We start from the raw sequence: 21022 nt of genomic DNA, 5'->3' as shown, positions 1-21022 counted from the left end.
CGTTGGAGGAAAAGGCAGCCCAGGAGAACCCACCTGAATTCCCTGAGTCCTTTGCATAAAAACCCCAGGGATTTGAGGATGTGCTTAAGGCTGAGAAAGGGAATTGGGGGAAATGACATTCCTTACAGGTGTAAAATGAAGTATTTTGGGAGGATTTCATACTCTGGTTAGGGGGACTGTGGTTTTTTTAGGCAGAATTTCTGTGAGCCTTGGGGGAAATGCTCTTCTCCAATTTCTCTTCCCACTGGGATATTTGAGGGCAGATGGTGAGGTAAATCACTCAGTCCCCTCAGGGTGAGGCAGTTTAACCATCATTGGCTCCAAACATCCCAGAAGCACTCCTGCCAAGAAGGAGGACTTGAGTGAGCTTGAAGTCATAGATAGTTTGGGGCTGACCTGCTCTGCTATTCAGGAACTCTGTGGCCTCGGCTAAGGTTACAGACCTCAGATCTTCCTTTTTTTTTTCAGCTGTAAAATCGGGACAATAATATTTAATTCCCAGATATCATGCGGATTAGATGCGATATTCAATAGACAATATATGTGAGCTCTTGGAGTGCTGGCCAATAGTACACCCTGCATAAGCATCTGCTTTGACATGTGTGGGTGCCTCATGCAGACTGGCAATGGGAATAGCTGTTTACTGAATGCTTTTGATGAGCTGTTCTGTGCTAAGCACTTTACATATATTATCTCATTTAATCCTCACAACAACCCTGTGGAGTAGCATTATTATGTCCCCATTTTAGAGATGAGGAGACTGAGGCATGGAGAGGTTAAGTAACTTGTACAAGACCATGCAGTGAATAAGTTGGATACCAGAGTCTAAGTTCTTAATTTATTATTTATTAATAATATTTATTATTTAGGTTATCGTTGCCTTCCCCACCTCCTCTGTAATTTCCCATAGGTCTTAGTGTTAACTTCCTCCAATTATAAATAAGAGGAGAAGGAACATTTGTAGATGACCTGCAGAAAAAGCCCACACTGCCAAATCCTTGGTATCTTGTGATTCAAAGTGGAGAGGCTGCAAGACACCTCAATTCATCACTCTCTGTCCCTTCTGCCCTTTTCCCTCTCTGACTGACAGTTCTCATTGGAGAACCAAAATCAAGGGCTTGGCAATACTATTCATGTCCGAGAACTAATTCAAGTGGTTCTGATTGAATTTTTATCAGAGTCTATTCTGAAGAGCCTGGGATACTTTGTGTGCCAGAAATTAACTTCTGGTAGTGTGAAACCAGCCAAGGGAAGTGCAGGGATTACTGGAACCCCTCATTTTGTGGAAGGTATCATTCTCATTTTTACCCCCATAAAGTTTTAATGATTGTAAAAGCAATGAGTTTAATATAGAAAATGTGGAAAGGATAGAAAAATATAAAAAGAAAACTTAACATCAGTCATGTTTCAGGTACCACTGTGAGACAGCTACTGTGGTGTGGAAGTTTATTTACCCCCAGCTCTTTCCAAGAGTTCTAATACACGGTTGGGATCTTTATAATATACATACATATTTCCCTGTTTTTCATTTAATAAAGTAATGCAAACTTTACATTGTAAATTATTTGCAAGTATACAAATGTAAATTTTAAGGCCTGTGTAATACTGTATAATGTGGAATTGACATAAAAAGCACTAACCTTAAAATAAAATATTAAGATTTGCTGACATTAAAACTAAGTGCCCGGGCTTCCCTGGTGGCGCAATGGTTGAGAGTCCGCCTGCCGATGCAGGGGACGCGGGTTCGTGCCCCGGTCCGGGAAGATCCCACATGCCGCGGAGCGGCTGGGCCCGTGAGCCGTGGCCGCTGAGCCTGCGCGTCCAGAGCCTGTGCTCCGCAACGGGAGAGGCCACAACAGTGAGAGGCCCGCATACCACAAAAAAATACCAAAAAACAAAACAAAACAAAAAAAACAAAACTAAGTGCCCAAAAAGACATCATAAAAGACAGTGAAAAGAGCAGAAAATATTTGTAACACATATAACTAGCAGATGACTTATCTCTAGAATCTATAAAGAAGCTCCAATAAGAAAAAAACAAACAACTGAATAGAAAAATGAACAAAATACTTGATCTTGCACTTTAGAAAAAAAGATATCCAAATGGCCAACGACTATAAACAGAAGCTGATTAGGCATTAGGGAAATTCATTAAAATCATAGTGAGATACCGTTACACACCTATCAGATAGACAAATTATTTTAAATTAAGTTTTATAGTTTTCTCTATTAAAGTCTCACACATTTTTGTTAGGTACTTTAAAAATTCTATTGTAAATGATATTAATTTTTTGTTTCTTTGATTATATCAAAACACAGTTGATTTCTATAAATTAATTTTGTATCCAAAGTTTGCTAACACCTTTATTAGTTAAAATAATTTGTAGAATTGTTTGAATCTCTATGACACAATTATATTATTTGTGAATAATGAGAATTTTGTTTCTCTCTGCCCAATACTTGTAATTTTTATTTCTTTTCCTTGCTTTTCTGCACTGGCTAGAACCTTCAGTACAACATTGAATAGATGTAATTGCAGGCATCCTTGGCTTCTTGTTCCCATCTCAAAAGGAACGCACTTAACATTTCACATGTAGAATAATATTTGCTATAGTTTTTTTTTTTTTTTACAGGTGACCTTTTCAGATCAATAGACTATTCTTCTATTCTTATTTTTCAAAGAGTGTTTTTATGATAAAAATGATGTTGAATTTTTTTCAAATGCTTTTTTGGTACATCTTTTGAAATGATCATATGAGTTTTTAAAAATTTATTAATGTGATAAGTTATTTTAATTGATTTTCTAATGATAATCAATTTCATACTTGTGAATAAAATATAACCTGCTAGATTTAGTTGGTTAATATTCTATTTAAACAGTTTGCATTGTTCTACTCATATTTCAGATCCATGGTTATACAGGCCTTAAACATTCTGAGAAACTTTGGGTATGATGGTATTATTGGCTCTACCAAAGTTCAGTAGAACTTGCTCATGAAGTTAACAGATCTGGGATTTGAGAGTGAGAGATTTTTGACTCCTGATTTAATTTCCTAGAGGTTATAGGACATGTTCTAGCTGTTCTTGAGTTGCTTTGGTATGTTGTATTTTTCAAGGAGTTGTCCACTTCATATAAAGTTTCAAATTTATTGGCATGATATAGTTAAAATACATTCCTATTCTCTTTTCAGGATCCACAGCATCATAATTATGTCTCCCTTTTCATTACTGATATTGCTTATGCCTTCTCTTTTTCCATCTTAATCATTTTACCACAGGCTTATCAATGTTTGGATCAACGTTTGAACCTTTTCAAAGAACCGGTGCTTTGCTTGGCTGATCTTCTCTAGTGGATTTTTTCCTATCTCATTAACTTTTGCTATCTTTCTGTTTTCCTTTCTTCTACCTTCTTGATTTAGGTGGACATCTGGTTCCAACTACTTAGGTTCTGTAGTGCCTTGAGCAAAGCATTATGAGCTCTTCCCTCTGATTGTTCCTTGGGTTGGGGCCTGATTCTTGCCTTTTGTTTAGAATGACGTATGGCTTGTGCCTCTCTGCACCTAGCTGGGAGAAGAATTTGCATCTGGAGTCTCCTTCTACATTCTCTGGCCACTGGTCAACAGTCTGATACTATGTGTAATGGTCCATCCCTCCATCTTATATACATACACCTCCTTATTACTTTCGGCTTCTCCTTTGCATTTCAGCAATTGATCAGAGTGTACTTTTGTCAGAGTGTTGCTGATTTGTCCTCTGTAGCAATGACTCTACTGCTAGACTAGAGAAGGAGGCTTGTGTGGACATATTGGGTGTGACCTACAAAAGAAAAGGTTGAGCAGCTCTGCCTTCCACCCACCACTCTAGCGTAGGACCTAGTCCAACTCTGGGGCTTCATTCTGGGCAACACTCATCTCTAGGGATCGTGTGAACCACCCACCCATGCGAAACATTTTTCCTCCACCTTCTCACAGAACTACAGAATGATTATGGAGTCTTTCTCACTCTAATACGGCACTTCCTTCCATGTAACCAAAAATTAGTCTTGGGAATTTAAAGCATTTTGAAATATTACTCTTGAGAATATGTGTCTGGGGCTTGTGCTCCCCCTCATGGCTTGTGTCTGGGTTACTTGATGGCACTGTCACATTTCTCTCCGCTTAAGTTCCCAGCCAGAAGCAAGGGACAAGTCATTGTACTGGAAATCTGCATCCCATTTGCAAACTGTCCCAACCTGATGCTGAGGAAAGGGGTTTAGGAAAAGAAGGCCCATCGGTCAGTGTGACTGGACCTGCGATGGGCAGAATTCTGTACAGAGAACCCTGTCATCTCTCAACCTTTCAGAGGTTCTTCCAGAAACACTGTTTTGTGGTCACAGTTTTTGGATCAGGACTTTCTTGTTCCAGAGTCAGAGAGATCTTGGCCTTTTCTCACATGCACTCTCCCCAATCCCTTCAATGTCTGTGACTTTGGAAACAAGAAAGGGTAATATAATAGGAAACACTTTGAAGGAAAAAAAAGAAGTTGCCCTTCAGAAACGTTCAGAAGATTCAGATTTGTTCCATGAGCTTAGAGTTAATCACTTGTGTTACAATCCTAAGCATCAGTCCAGCAGTTTGTTTGACATATTCCCTCATTGGCCTCAGCTTCACAAACACCTGAATAGTGCGATTTTCTCCATTCATCTCATGTGGAGCTCTGGGAAAGGAGATGTGTTCCAGGACCCATGGGTCCCAGGAGCACTCAGCAGCATCAGCAGGTGCCACCTATGCTGGCCATATGGTACTTGTTTTTCAAAACCATTGCTTCAAATCAAAACTCAGCAAATACTTCTTAGGGATCTACATTGTGAGTGGTTTGTGACTGCAGAAGTGAACAGGACATGTTTCCTGCCCTTAGGGAACCTGCAGTGTAGTGGGGAGATAGAAATGTCAATTGATAATTACCACTGAATATGGAAAGTGCTAGAAAGAGGTTAAGTACAGAGTGCTGTGGGAGCTCAGGAAAGAGGGTGACTGTGTAGGGACCTCTTCTGTGTGCTCCTCCAGGTCCACTCTTTACTTTTCTTCACCCCGCTTTCTGTCCTAGGAGACTGACCTGCATGAACTTCACCAGTAGATTCCTTTGTCTTCCAGCTTCTGGCTGCATTGGTCCATGGTGGGCAGCAGTAAATGACAGGGATTGGGGAAGGAGAGTGAGTAGGGTTTTTATTCCCCTGGTTTCCTCCCTGCAGTGTGGACTTGAGCAGGCTGCATCACTCACTCCAACAGGAGTCACAGCTCCACTGAAGGCAGCCATCTCTTCATGACCCTCTGCGACCAGCCAATTCCAACAACCACTCTTCCCTTTGCCTGCCAGGCCTCCACTGGTGACAGCCCTGCTCTAGCATCCTGGGTACTGTGCTAACCCTTGTTTTTCCCTATAAACTGCTCATCCTCAGTAAATAGTCCTTTATTAAGTCTTTGTCAAAGGATCCTTATTCGAGTGTGTCATTTTTCCGGCTGGGTCCCTGGCTGATGTTATGTCTAATCCTGTTGGAGTGGGATGGGGTGATGACCCTGCAGGGGGGCTTCACAAAGGAGGTGACCCTGGGATTAGAGTTTAAAACCTAAGTAGAATTTTGTCTAAACTTAAATTAGCCTTAATTTCTCACAATCCGAAGGCAATAGTTAAGTCGATACATCCCCAGGCACAAGCTCTCCATACAGTAAGTTTTCCTCATTGTCAGTGGTTCTCCATTTTGTAAGTATTTGTAAACAAAAAAACAAAGATTACCCAAGAACAATGGTAGTTGTTCTTTTGGTATTTGTTGATTAAAAAAATTTTATAATGAGGAACACTTACCTTTAAAATGAACACTTACCTTAAAATGAATTTAATTAATCCCAGTAGCACCCCTATAAATTTAAAAATAGTACGTATATGTGTGAAATGTTTTTAATTCAGTCTGCAGATGACGCTTGGCTCATGTATGGATTTAAGAACCCCTTGAAAAAATTCTGCTACTGTGGGGGAGGGTGTGACCAAGTTCAGGAACAACAGATCTAGGCTGAGTCTTTATAGCTCTCCTCTCCACTACCCTACTCCTTCCTGTGCACAGGTATCCAGATCATTGGATGTTAGAGCTGGAAGGAGAATACACAAATTACTGGATCCAATCACTCTATTTTACAGATGAGGAAATGGAGGAGAAGTTACTCTCTCAAAAGTTACATTGATAGTTAGTAGCTGAGTGAACAGTAAAACTTAGGCCCCTTGTCTCCCAGTCTGGAGCTTTTTCTACTACTAGAAAAAAATTAAAAATTGTCATTCTCCTCTGGTAACATTTTATGCCAAAAATTTGATCTCTCATTGTCCTCCAGATTGAACAGATGATAAACTTTTCCTTTTTCCCCCTCACCCTCCCACTCTCTGTTCATTCTAAAGCAGCAAGTCCTGGGATGGCAGGGCATCTGTTCCTAGCCAAGTACCAAGTCCTACACCCTGGCAACAGTGGACATGACTAGGCTTAGCCCACTTCAGATTAAGGGTGAGAATTGTCCTCTGCTCCCCCACCCGCAATCCCAAGGACCAGAGGGGTTCAAGTCAGCTTTGGGCAGAACAGACAGGCATGGGGCCTAAAAGTGGAGGGAGCTCCTGGGCATGAGGCCAACTGGTTAGCCTGAAAAGCTCTAGAAGGGACCACAGCTAGGCCTGTATTAACAGCCATCCTAGGTCTGCATGGCATTTCACAGCTCAGGTGTATGTGCTCATCCCCATCATCCTATCTGTGCCCTGACCCAAATATTGGGTCCCTGAGTATAAGGAGAAGTGACCTGACCAATGGTATCTGGCCAGAACTTGGATCTGCTATCTCCTTGTCATTCACAGTCTGCCACTCCACCAGAGTCCCCAAGGCAACTTAGGGGCTTGAAATTGGAACTTTGCCTATTGGATATAAGGACACTTGCTTCTTATGTTCCATTCCCAAGGCCAGAAAACAGAGATTTGACCCAGTCAGTGGTTGGTGCCCTAGACCAGGAGGGCTCTAGCCAGACAGTGAGCAAGTTTAGAGGTCAGAGGGGTGTTCACAATGAAAAGATCCAGATTTTTCTCTGCAATCAGAGGCATCTACATACATTTGGAAAATTTTACAGCCCATTGAAAAATAAATAACCGTTCTAGGAAATGCCCCATCTAGAATGTTCTAAGAGTGGAAGGAACTTGGTCCTGTGGAAGTAGTAATGGATGTTTATATTTTTGTCTGTTAAGAGTTAATTTAGACATACAATTTGAATGAGATCTGCTGTGTTCTTATAGTTCTCGGTCCTCTGGTCACTGCTGAGTGGTCAGAGATGGACATCTGAGTTGAGCCAATTATACTACCCATCCCATTAGCATACCTAATTTTTCTGGAAATGGGTGCTTGACCCGAGGTGGGTCAACCAAAAATCTTTTCCTGGGATTGTTTTTCTTGGGTCAGGTTGACTGACAAAGCTGGGTGATATGAACCTGGCTGCTGTTATCAGTCATGTTTCCAGTGACTTGGAGAAGCCTAAGAGAAGAAAGCTGATATACAGACAGAGGCTGAGATGATAACTTAAGAAAGAGTCCAGAAAACATTCTGTTTCTGATTTTAGTTGACTTTCAGGCTATGAATTTCCACAATTTAGTTATAAAAGTTAAAAAAAATTCCCATTTGTCATTTGCAGCCAAAAGAATTCTGACTAATTCCGATGTGGTATCAAAGTGGTAAATTTCTTGAAAATAGGCTTCACATCTTATTCATCTTAAACTCTCTAGTGTTTGTTTAGTACCACCACATGATTTTGTCTGAGTAGACCCAGAGGAATATATTAAAAAATATAAATTAAATCTCTATTCCAGGCCCCAAATGTATGTCAAATGTCTATCTCCAGATCTATGCAGGGAAAGCCACATAGTGAAAACTCTTGGAGAACCAAGTGTAACTCCAGGAAACATTTAGTGCTTAGGAAATGCCTTCAGAATTCTAGATCTGGAAATGCTATTGAGCAGGCAGTGTAAACCTTGTACAAGATCAAAGCCAAGCCAAGAGAACAGTAGAGAGCTAGTCCTAGAAATGAGGATTTTGAAGTTCCCCCAGGCTCAGGAGGCAAGGAGGCCATGATATTGATATTTGTAAGGGAGCCAAATCCTAGAAAGAGAACTCCCAGAGGCCCGAAGGGTTTTTAGCAGAGAGAAGTTTGGGGGTGGGGGTGGGAGACAGGGTCGGGAGGGGAATAGGAGCCACAGGCCAAGAAGCCAGCTCCTGAGTTTCACTTTCTCCCTGGCCTCTTCTCACATTCATTTGTTTCCTTTCTTCATTCAGATTTCTTTGAGTACCTATTAGTTGCCAGACCCTGTCCCAGTGCTGCCGCCATATCCCCCTGGCTCCCCTTTATATCCTTGGTTCAGGGATGAGATTCCAGGTAGGAGGTCTGAGTGTGGCAAGGGGTCCAGGGAGGGCAGGCAGTCATCCTATACTGGGGAAGCTGGAGGTGTGTGGGGAAGAGGTGGATCTGTCCAAAGGCAGCAGGACCCCAGCCATCAGCTGAGCCTTCAACTAGGCCAGAGGCCCTAGGAAGGCAGACTTGTCAGAGCATGGCAGAGGATATGAGACAGTATAACATTTTGGAACTTGCAAGGACCTAAGGGGGTGAAGGGCATGTGTTCTATTCTTACTCTTGTTCTCTAAGACACATCTGTCTTTAGGACATAGTCTATGGAAATCTTCCCCTGTTTGTTTCAATTGCTGTTTTTGCGAATCTGCTGATTTTTCAGCGGATTCGCCATCCCATAGCCTACTCCTATTCAGCGATTTCCAAGCATGTAAAGGAGATAGAGACTTGTGTGCACGTATTTTCTACAACAAATCTCTAAAGAGCATATCCAAAAGGAGAGGTCAGATAAGCTTAAAGTGGATCCACAGTGTTAATGCAAAAGATACATTATCAGAAGCTGTGAAAATAAAGCATAGTTTGTTTATAAAGAGAAAACAATCCTTACATGATTCCCAAAGGAAACACAGGGACATCATGGACTCACCATCATGATAGAATTGTGTTGGCTATCACTGTGTCTGACAGCCCTAAAGAACAATGTCAGTCTTATGGGTAGGTTACTAAATCTAGACTACAGTTCTAGAAATGAGCTTCATTCAAGTGTTAAAGAGGTCTATGCCATTATAATAATGGTGCTATTTAATGGTAGCAAAAGAAACTTTATAATAGAAAAATATTTACTGGCTTGGAATCAAGTATTTAGATAACTAGGTATACAGACCCATTTTCTAGGATGAGACCTTGGCAGTATTATGTTGAATTAGGTATTGAATAAATTATTCATCTAATATAGGTAATTAATAAGTTTACTTAATGCAAATTAAATATTTATAGATACTCTACACAGTAGTTCTTAACTCCTGAGGTTGTGGGCCCTTTTGAAGACATTTACACACATTCAAACACTTTTACAAACAATTTCAAGACTTAATGGGTCTGTTGAACTCCATCTGCAGTCCTCCAGGTCAAGAGCCTTTGCTCTACAGGATCCACAATGTAAAGCATTTGTGAAATGTAGTGTAAAAGACTTAGTTTGGAATTCTGCTTCTGGTAATGGTAGGCTAGCGTATTGCCAATCAAATCTCCCACTGGAAAAGAACTAGAGAAGCTGAATTTAAAAAAGAAATACTGGGCTTCCCTGGTGGCGCAGTGGTTGAGAGTCCGCTTGCCGATGCAGGTGACACGGGTTCGTGCCCCTGTCCGGGAAGATCCCACATGCCGTGGAGCGGCTGGGCCTGTGAGCCATGGCTGCTGAGCCTGCGTGTCCGGAGCCTGTGCTCCACAACAGGAGAGGCCACAACAGTGAGAGGCCTGCGTACCGCACACAAAAAAATAAAACATATTATATATATATATATATATTTGAAGGCTTTGGAGAGATATGAAGATAGCCAGGGCTGGAGAAAATTCTGAATAGAAGGGAAACTCACTGAGGTGAGGCTGATGTTTTAAACTTCTTTTCCCTTCAAGACATTCCTTCTTGATTCTTAAGCAGCAAGGATGGAGAGTTTGAGAAACCAGGCAGAAAGTGACTTCTAAGAGGCTGAGAATTTGACCAGAACTTTCACCTGTTTCTCATGGCTGGAGACACAAAAACTAGAGTTTAGGGCTACAGAGACAGCAAAAATTCAAAAGCCCAAAATCCTACAGAGAAGTGAGATAATCTGAACCACTTATCCCAGAGGCATTCACTGATCAGAAACAGGTGGTTGCTAAACAAAGTTTTTCGTGGTGCTGGGGAAACAAAAATTGGATTTCACCTTCTGCCAAGGAGAAGAGATGCTGATAAACACTCCAAGACACTAGTTAGGATTTTCAAGTACTACCTCCATGGAGTAAAAGGAAACCAGGAATAGGTCAGGCCTTATGAAACTGAAACCCAAGCCTGAGTGAAAGTGATCTGCCTCTAGTCTCCCTGCTAGCAGTTAAAGACTCATCCAGAGCCTCTACAGTTTTCTGAAAAATAGACAATATCCAAATTAAATTAAAAAGTACTGGATAAGGAATGCAAGAATTCTTCATTATACACAAATCAATCAATGTGATAAACCATATTAACAAACTGAAGGAGAAAAACCATGGCATCATCTCAATAGATGCAGAAAAAGCTTTTGACAAAATTCAACACCGATTTATGATAAAAAAAAAAACCTCCAGAAAATAGACATAAAGGGAACTTACCTCAACATAATAAAGGCCATATGTGACAAACCTACAGCCAACATCGTACTCAATGGTGAAAAACTGAAACTGTTTCCTCTAAGATCAGGAACCAGACAAGGTTGTTCACTCTCACCAGTGTTATTCAACATAGTTTTGGAAGTTTTAGCCACAGCCATCAGAGAAGAAAAAGAAATAAAAGGAATCCAAATCGGAAAAGAAGAAGTAAAGCTGTCACTGTTTGCCGATGACATGTTACTATACATAGAGAATCCTAAAGATGCTACCAGAAAACTACTAGAGCTAATCAATGAATTTGGTAAAGTAGCAGGATAGAAAATTAATGCACAGAAATCTCTTGCATTCCTATACACTAATGATGAAAAATCTGAAAGAGAAATTAAGGAAACACTCCCATTTACCACTGCAACAAAAAGAATAAACTACCTAGGAATAAACCTACCTAAGGAGACAAAAGACCTGTATGCAGAAAACTATAAGACAATGATGAAATAAATTAGAGATGATACAAACAGATGGAGAGATATACCATGATCTTGGATTGGAAGAATCAACATTGTGAAAATGACTATACTACCCAAAACAATCTACAGGTTCAGTGCAATCCCTATCAAACTACCAATGGCATTTTTCAGAGAACTAGAACAAAAACTGTCACAATTTGTATGGAAACACAAAAGACCCTGCACATTCACAGAAAGATAGACAAGATGAAAAGGCAGAGGGCTATATACCAGATGAAGGAACAAGATAAAACCCCAGAAAAACAAAAGACCCCGAATAGCCAAAGCAATCTTGAGAAGGAAAAATGGAGCTGGAGGAATAAGGCTCCTGGACTTCAGACTATACTACAAAGCTACAGTAATCAAGACAGTATGGTACTGGCACAAAAACAGAAATATAGATCAATGGAACAGGATAGAAAGCCCAGAGATAAACCCACGCACCTATGGTCACCTTATTTTTGATAAAGGAGGCAAGAATATACGATGGAGAAAAGACAGCCTCTTCAATAAGTGGTGCTGGGAAAAGTGGACAGCTACATGTAAAAGAATGAACTTAGAACACTCCCTAACACTGTACACAAAAATAAACTCAAAATGGATTAAAGACCTAAATGTAAGGCCAGACACTATCAAACTCTTAGAGGAAAACATAGGCAGAACACTCTATGACATAAATCACAGCAAGACCCTTTTTGACCCACCTCCTAGAGAAATGGAAATAAAAACAAAAATAAACAAATGGGACCTAATGAAACTTAAAAGCTTTTGCACAGCAAAGGAAAACATAAACAAGAGGAAAAGACAACCCTCAGAATGGGAGAAAATAGTTGCAAATGAAGCAACTGACAAAGGATTAATCTCCAACATTTACAAGCAGCTCATGCATCTCAATATCAAAAAAACAAACAACCCAATCCAAAAATTAGCAGGAAATCTAAATAGACATTTCTCCAAAGAAGATATACAGATTGCCAACAAAGACATGAAAGGATGCTCAACATCACTAATCATTAGAGAAATGCAAATCAAAACTACAATGAGGTATCACCTCACATCAGTCAGAGTGGTCATAATCAAAAAATCTACAAACAATAAATGCTGGAGAGGGTGTGGAGAAAAGGGCACCCTCTTGCACTGTTGGTGGGAATGTAAATTGATACAGCCACTATGGAAAACAGTATGGAGGTTCATCAGAAAACTACAAATAGAACTACCATATGACCCAGCAATCCCACTACTGGGCATATACCCTGAGAAAACCGGAATTCACAAAGAGTCATGTACCACAATGTTCATTGCAGCTCTATTTACAATCGCCAGAACATGGAAGCAACCTAAGTGTCCATTGACAGATAAATGAATAAAGAAGATGTGGCACATATATACAATGGAATATTACTCAGCCATAAAAAGAAACGATATTGAGTTATTTGTAGTGAGGTGGATGGACCTAGAGTCTTTCATACAGACTGAAGTAAGTCAGAAAGAGAAAAACCAGTACCGCATGCTAACACGTATGTATGGAATCTAAAAAAAAAAAATGGCTCTGATGAACCTAGTGGCAGAACAAGAATAAAGACTCAGACATAGAGAATGGACTTGAGGACAAGGGGGTGGGGAGGGTAAGCTGGGACAAAGTGAGAGAGTGGCATGGACATATATACACTAAGAAATGTAAAATAGATAGCTAGTGGGAAGCAGCCGCATAGCACAGGGAGATCAGCTCGGTGTTTTGTGACTACCTAGAGGGGTGGGATAAGGGAGGGTGGGAAGGAGATGCAAGAGGGAAGAGATATGGGGATATATGTATATGTATAACTGATTCACTTTGTTATAAAGTAGAAACTAACACACCATTGTAAAGCAATTATACTCCAATAAAGATGTTAAAAAAAAAGAGAAAAGTACTGAATATACCCAGAGACAAGACTAAGAGATAAAAGAGGCAATGAAAACATGCCTATGGGTAATCAAGATAGTAGAATTAGTAGAAATCCATGAACCAGTTGGCAAAAATTTCCACAATTACAGACCAGTCATAACAATATACTCTTATGACTGATTTGGCCAGTTCAGAAAAACACAAGACTAAATTAAGTTAAAGTTTGCTAAGAGAGTAGAACTTGTGTTCTTATTAAAAAAAAAAGGTAGATATGTGAGGTGAAGGATAGATTAATTGGCTAGATGGTGGGAATCCTCTCTCAATGTGTATGTATATCATATCATCATGTTGCACATTTTAAATATACTACAATTTTATTTGTCAATTTAACCTCAATAAGCCAGGAAGAAAAGACTCTACTAACTATCTGTAGTATTTAGTATACAACATCTCCTAGCTGAATGTAGCTAAACAAACTCAAAGCATAACTAGAGTTTGCTAGTTTCTTCATTCCCAATATTTCAGCTGTTCTGTTTCAGGTTGGCCATAGGGTTTGGGTGTCATCACTTTTGGTGACTTCAAGAACTACCTTTATACATCCACTATACTTCAATCAAAAAATAAATAAAATATAAAAAAGAACTATCTTTAAGACCCATAAATTACTATTGTGGAGCTTAATAGCTAATACATCTGAATCCACATTGAATGCTTATTGGAGTTCATCCTAAGCCCTCACCATATCACATGTGGTCATGGGCCAGCTACCTCCTGACCTTAGAGTCAGCCTGCCTGTAATGTTTAGATCTTAAAATTTGTTTAACTAACCAGTTTAATGTGTATCACATAGAGGCAGAAACAAGCCTTGTTAGGAAACAGTCTGTTAGGGGGGCTGTCTGCTTAGTTTTACCCATTCTGGCTGAGCATCAACAACTTAACCGTAAGAGCTAGGTAGGGTTTCCTCAGGTCAGGAGCCACTCCACCTGATGGTACCTGAAGGGGTTCTTTAATTTGGAATTTTATGAAGACCTGAATGGGTTTATTCAGAATGACTCTGACTCTTTAATTAGAATTTCATAAGGTATTGATGTATTATTGATGTATTATAAAATATACACAATGGATTCTGGTACCAATTTTCAGTAGCATCTCCTCAGGAAACTGGTGACAGCCCAGTAACTAAGGTCTGGATTATTTTTCTTCTTTTATGTTTGGGGATTCTTTTGGGTCCTACAAGAACATGCCCTATATCAGTTTTATGCTGACTGTTTTCTTATTTCTTCAGTGTCCTTATTATTTAATTCTTAATCCCTTACCTACAGTTTGCCGAAAGTACCATCTTTAGGTGCTCCATGAATTTGCTTCTCCCACTGTCTTCTCCATGCCATATTCTTGGTAACATGCTGCAGACTTCTATTCCCACTAATGGGAATGACCAGAAGCAGCCTCTGCTTTCCATCCCTCTAGCCAGAGGGTTCCGTGTATTCTCTTGGACAGCTGCCTTTTCTTTGCAGCATCAGTGCCTTTCCCTTTTCACCATGTCAGTGGATGGGGCATTACAAATCTCTCCAGGGGAAAAGAGTCACTTTTTGTTAGGAAATGAAGAGAAAACTGATCTTCCGTTGCACATTTGCTGTGTGGTATAATTACACATCCCCCTGGAATTGGGAGGTGAGGATTAACTTGAGGGCTCACTGCTTAATTGCTTTATGCTCAATACTGTGAACCAAGAGGCTGGGGTTTCTAACCTGCCTCCTGCTGTTTGCCCTGATTACCTCTAGGGTCCCCTAACGAGCTTGCCTCTTCAGAGACTGGCCTTGTAACTAAAGCCTAAAGTAAGCAATTCTATAATTCTGTACTGTTTGAAACTTAACTCCACTAAAGTGACATCATGAAACTGGAGCATTCTGAAGGATTCTTGACAAAAGAAAAATAAGTTTGACGAGAGCCTACACGATCTTTGACTCACATTTGAATCACATCTCCAAGCTCGCATCCTCTCAACTCAGCATTATTATGGATTTCAGATCATGGGGCCAGTGCTGAAAAACTGCGAACGTCCTGATCCTAAGGTCTTTTCTGTAAACTCTGGGACCTTCCTTTTGCTGACTTGCAAATGGCATACCCCTCGGCAAAACTGTCCACAGGTCCCTGACAAGGAGCCCTCACACACTGCAGTTGGCAGGAGCCCAGATGATGCAGTCGCTACCCAAACACCAAGACTCTCACACTCTAGGAAGCTTCAGTGAAAATGCCTGTTAAATGGAATTTCTTTTGTAGCCCCTAAAGGCAAGAGGAAAACCACTAATCTAATGGCTTCTGGTTGACTAAGTTCCTAGTTCTAGGAACACTTAGCCCATCATTTGAGATCACAGACTTTTCCATACACAGGACATCACTGCAGTTTTCCAGGTAGACCAGAACTTTGTGTGCCTCATTTAGTGGAAAGACAGTATTTTTGAGTGGTGTATGTGCAGGTATTTAAAAGAAGAACTGCATCGTTTGAAGTGCCCAAATGAAGCACAAATCCTCACCCTGCTGTACACACACACACACACACACACACACACACACACACACCCCTCTCTGGGGACCTTGATTCTCTCTGCTCTGGAGAAGTAGCTGGGTATGACAGGACAAGCACACACTCTGCAGCCAGACACACCAGTGTGATTCAGTTAATCCCTGAACTTGGCAAGTGACTTACTACTCTCTCAGCCTCCATTCCTCTCTGTAAAATGGGGATAATTAGACCCACCTCACAGGACTGTCCCTAGATTTAAATGTGTGAAAGTAGATGGAACAGCTCCTGGCCACAGTAGGAGTTCACTAAACATGGCTGTTTTTATGACTTGTTGGGGGGCGGTGTCAGAATCCTCTTTGTCTCCTCACATTTTGCCTTGGCCCACAGAGTAGGCATTTTCTGCCAACAGAAACCCTGGGGACAAAGCTCCTGCCGGTCTCTTCCCACTCTTGGCAGGAAGGACTTACTAATTGAGGAGACTCACTGAGTAAATGTTTCTTCTGTGTCTTGGCCGCATCTCTGAGGCCTGCCCACCTGGAGCAACGCACATTCTCTTTTTCTGCTTCACCTTTACTTTTTGTAAACACACATGGGTTAAAGCCTAGCCCTAGAGCACAGTTTCTCAGTCTGGCCTGCATGCTGGAATTACCTGGGAGCTTTAAAGTATGTACTAGTGCCTGGGTCCAACCTCCAGGATTCTGAGATAATCCGTGTGGGGTGAGGCTCAGGCATGAGGGGTTTTAAAAGCACCCAGTGACTCTAACCTGCACCATAGTCCAATGTCACTGTTCTAGAAGCATCCTGCAGGCTGTCTTCTCTCTCTTGAGTCTCTCCTGCAGTCTGCGGGTGTTGGAGGCTCTGCGGCACTCCACACTGTAGGCAGGGGAAGTACCTACCCTCCAGACCCAGCTGTTCCGACTCAGACTCCCACGCCCAGAACTGGAAGTGTGTAGTAGGAGGCCTCTCTTTGACACAGGATCAGCTTCAGTCTTAAATCCGGCTTGACTAGTACTAAAGCTGAAACTACAGTTGGATGGATTTGCTTACTGCTCCACCTTCTCAACAGTTTCTACCATAGCCTCTAGCATCCTCACCTGGTTCTTCATACTTCAAGATGTATCACCTGAAGGAAGAATTCCCTGGCTTACCAGACAGGTTATGATATACAGATAACAGAGTTTCTAACTTATTGTTGTCTGCAAGCCACTTGCCAGTAGAGCAAATTCAGAGTCTCTGATGACATGATAAAATATCTTTAACATGCCAAGCAGGTTATGATGTGACATTTTGAGTGTAGCCTTGATTTCCAATTGAAATAAAAGGCTGGGGCTTTTATTCCGTCCTGGGCACTTGAATCCCTACTCAGTCAGGAGCAACTCAAGTATCAGCTTGGCATCTTGTCCTTATTTTATCAGGGAGCAGGATGGCTGAGGACTAGCCCCAGAAGTTCCAAGGGACTCACAGCGGTGACGTTTAAACACCATTCTTTTGATACCATTCTTGAGTCCTGAATCTGACCCAAGTATTGATACTTGCTGGGCTGGCCTCTCTGGATGACCATCTTTTCAACAAGTGTTCTTGGTCCTTTGCCTACACAATTACTGCCTTTCATAGTAATAACGTCGCCCCCTTGTCCACAGCTCCCTCCAGTATGCTCCAGTATGCTCGCAAGATGAGCGGTGAACCAGAACAGCACCCTGCTCCTGGGGAGAAAGTTGTTGGGGAGGGTGCTGAGGGGAGGAGTGATGCCAGGGAGGGGATGGGGTGTTGCTGGGGGCTGCTGGCAGGGAGCAGGGAGAGACTGTGATGGACGGCCTTTGGGCTCTGCCAGTGGGAAATGCTGCTCTGTGACTGGACAAGAACTTCTTGGCTTTCTGGGTTCCCGAAGGAAAGAGAAGAACCCCACTCTGAGGAGATGGTTATTCCTGTTAGGATGGAGTCGAGGCCCTATGCTCTCCTCATCCTGATCTGTTGAATTCCTGACCAGGGTCCATTGGGCTGTGAAGGCATAACCTGGATTCTGGCATGGAGTAAGGCCGGAGGACTTTGCCTCCAACTACCATGGAGTGGTTTTCCCTATTCATGACTTAATAAGGTAATTCAAAAGAAGTGTAGTCCTTGGACCAGCAGCATCAGCATCACCTAGGAATTTGTTGGAAACTTCCAGGCCTACCCCCGAACCTACTGAATTAGAAATTCTTTGGGTGGGGCCCAGCAACCTGTGGTTTAACAAGCCTTCTAGGTGATTCTGATGCACTCTATAGTGTGAGAACCACTGGCCTAATAGAACGGGTGGAGCGTGACTCATACCCTATGTGATTCAGTGCCAGCGTAACTGATGACTGGTTAACAGCGTTGTATAAAAGTCCTGTCCTTTAGAACCTCAGAAAAAGGACCTGGAGAACAGAGGTTCCACTGTGTACTTGGATCTTCCCTGAAGAATGTTACTGCTGGTCCCACATTGGCCCAGATCCCTTGAGGATCAATTCTAAGGAGACTGTACTAGTCCCTTTCCCCAAGTGGAGATATTGGGACCTTGGGATATTGAGAACATGTGATCTTCTCACCTAAGCCTGCTGAGGGGAATTGACTCTCTCCTAGTTGAGTGGAATCATGTAGCTGGGTAGGTCTCAACTCAGACTATCTTGAAAAAAGTGATCCCAGGAGGAGGAGGTTCTCCAATTTTCCCTGTCAGTTTTGTGTAGCATAAAGAATATGAGGTTTAGAGCCAGAACATCTGGATTTATAACTGGGATCTGCCACTTACTAGCTATAGGAACTTGTATTTAATCCTTCTGAGTCTCAGTTTTCTTATCTTTAAAATGATGAAAATAATATTCACTTCCTAAGGTTTTTGAGAGGATTGAGTAAGAAAATAGAAGTAAAATACCTGTTTATGAAATGCCTTGCACCATTTTAGGGTGCTCAGTAAATACTAGGTTGCTTGGTTGGTAACTATCCCTCCAGGCTTCCAGGACTTTATTACGGAGGAAACCTGGGCAGCCCTCCAAGAAAGGAATCACCAGCAAGACCCAGAAACCCTCCATGTCTCTATACTCTTTCTTCTGCTTGATTCTTTTTTAAAAACTTTATTTTATTGAAGAATAGTCGATTAACAATGTTGTGTTAATTTCTACTGTACAGCAAAGTGGTTCAGTTATACATAGATATACATTCTTTTTCATATTCTTTACCATTATGGTTTATCTCAGGTTATTGAATATATTTCCCTGGGCTATACACTAGAACCTTGTTGTTTATCCATTCTATTATATATAATAGTTTGCATCTGCTAATCCCAAACTCCCAACCTATCCCTCCCCCACACCCCCTCCTCCTTGGCAACTACAAGTCTGTTCTCTATGTCTATGAGTCTGTTTCTACTTTGTAGATAAGTTTGTGTCATATTTTAGATTCAACATATAAGTGGTATCACGGCATTTGTCGCTCTCTTTCTGACTTCACTTAATATGATAATCTCGACGTCCATCCATGTTGCTACACATGTCTTCTGCCTGATTCTTGACCCGTGGTTTCCAGCCAATTATAGCTTAAGATAGGAGGTCAACACAAATTTCTCTATCTTGTTCCTAGAGCAGAGTCTATTTTGTCTAAGGCAGATATGATTGTAGACATCATTGATAATCAAATTAACCCCTTGCTTAAAAATTTATCTCCTAATAAACGTTTTAGAATTGGAGTTGGGGATCATCTGGAAATACTTTCATTCAGTGTTACTCTTTCTGTATGTTGTGGTTCTTAAAGTTTTGATGGTTGGAATAGCTCAATTCTGTCATTATCTAAAGCAGAGGTTCTCAGTTGGGGGCAGTGTTTACAGATGTTTCTGATTGTCAGCACTGAAGAGGGGGCCTCTACTAGCATCAGATGGGTAGAGGCCAGAGTTGCTGATAAATATACTCAGGTACATGCCTGTCTAAATGCCTGGGTACACTGTCTCGCCACTCGATGGGAATGGAACCCCCCATGGATGCAGTGTTCTGCACTAAAGGATAACCCTACAGACTTCCAAGAATGACCCCACTGCTCTCTCTGAGGCTGGCTCATTGTTGTGAGTTAAATTGTGTCCCTCAAAAAAGATATGTTGACGTTCTAACCCTCAGTATTTCAGAATGTGACCTTATTTGCAAATAAGGTCTTTATAGAGATAATAAAATTAAAATGAGGTCATTAGGATGGGCCCTAATCCAATATGACTAATGTCCTTATAAAAGGGGAAATTTTGATCACAGACATAGATGAAAATGAAGGCACTGTGGTGACCTAAATGGGAAGGAAATCCAGAAAAGAGGGGATATATGTATATGTATAGCTGATTCATTTTGCTGTACAGTAGGACCTAACACAACATTGTAAAGCAACTATACTCCAATAAAAATTTTATTTATTTATTTATTTATTTATTTTTATACAGCAGTTTCTTATTAGTCATCAGTTTTATACACATCAGTGTATACATGTCAATCCCAATCTCCCAATTCATCACACCACCACCCCCCCCACGGTTTTCCCACCTTGGTGTCCATACGTTTGTTCTCTACATCTGTGTCTCAATTTCTGCCCTGAAAACCAGTTCATCTGTACCATTTTTCTAGGTTCCACATATATGCGTTAATATACGATATTTGTTTTTCTCTTTCTGACTTACTTCACTCTGTATGACAGTCTCTAGATCCATCCACATCTCAACAAATGACCCAATTTTGTTCCTTTTTATGGCTGAGTAATATTCCATTGTATATATGTACCACATCTTCTTTATCCATTCGTCTGTTGATGGACATTTTAGGTTGCTTCCATGACCTGGCTATTGTAAATAGTGCTGCAATGAGATGCATGTGTCTTTTTGAATTGTGGTTTTCTCTGGGTATATGCCCAGTAGTGGGATTGCTGGATCATATGGTAATTCTATTTTTAGTTTTTTAAGGAACCTCCGTACTGTTCTCCATAGTGGCTGTATCAGTTTACATTCTCACCAACAGTGCAAGAGGATTCCCTTTACTCCACACCCTCTCCAGCATTTGTTCTTTGTAGCTTTTTCTGATGAACCTAACACAACATTATAAAGCAGCTATACTCCAATAAAAAATTTTTTTAAAAAGAAAAAGAGAATGAAGGCAGAGGTCAGGATGATGCATCTACAAGCCAAGAAACACTACAGATTGCCAGCAAACCACCAGGAGCTAGGAGAGAGGAACGGAACAGATTTTCTGTCCCAGTCCTCAGAAGGAACCGACACAGCTGATATCTTGATCTTGGACTTCTAGCCTCCAGAACTGTGAAGAAATAAATTTTTGTTGTTTAAGTCACCCAGTTCGTGGTGCTTTGTTATGGCAGCCCCAGGAGACAGACA

The sequence above is a fragment of the Leucopleurus acutus genome, assembly GCF_964270905.1.
Source record: "Leucopleurus acutus genome assembly, chromosome: 7".
Lineage (NCBI taxonomy): Eukaryota > Metazoa > Chordata > Mammalia > Artiodactyla > Delphinidae > Leucopleurus > Leucopleurus acutus.
This window is presented reverse-complemented; position numbering follows the sequence as displayed.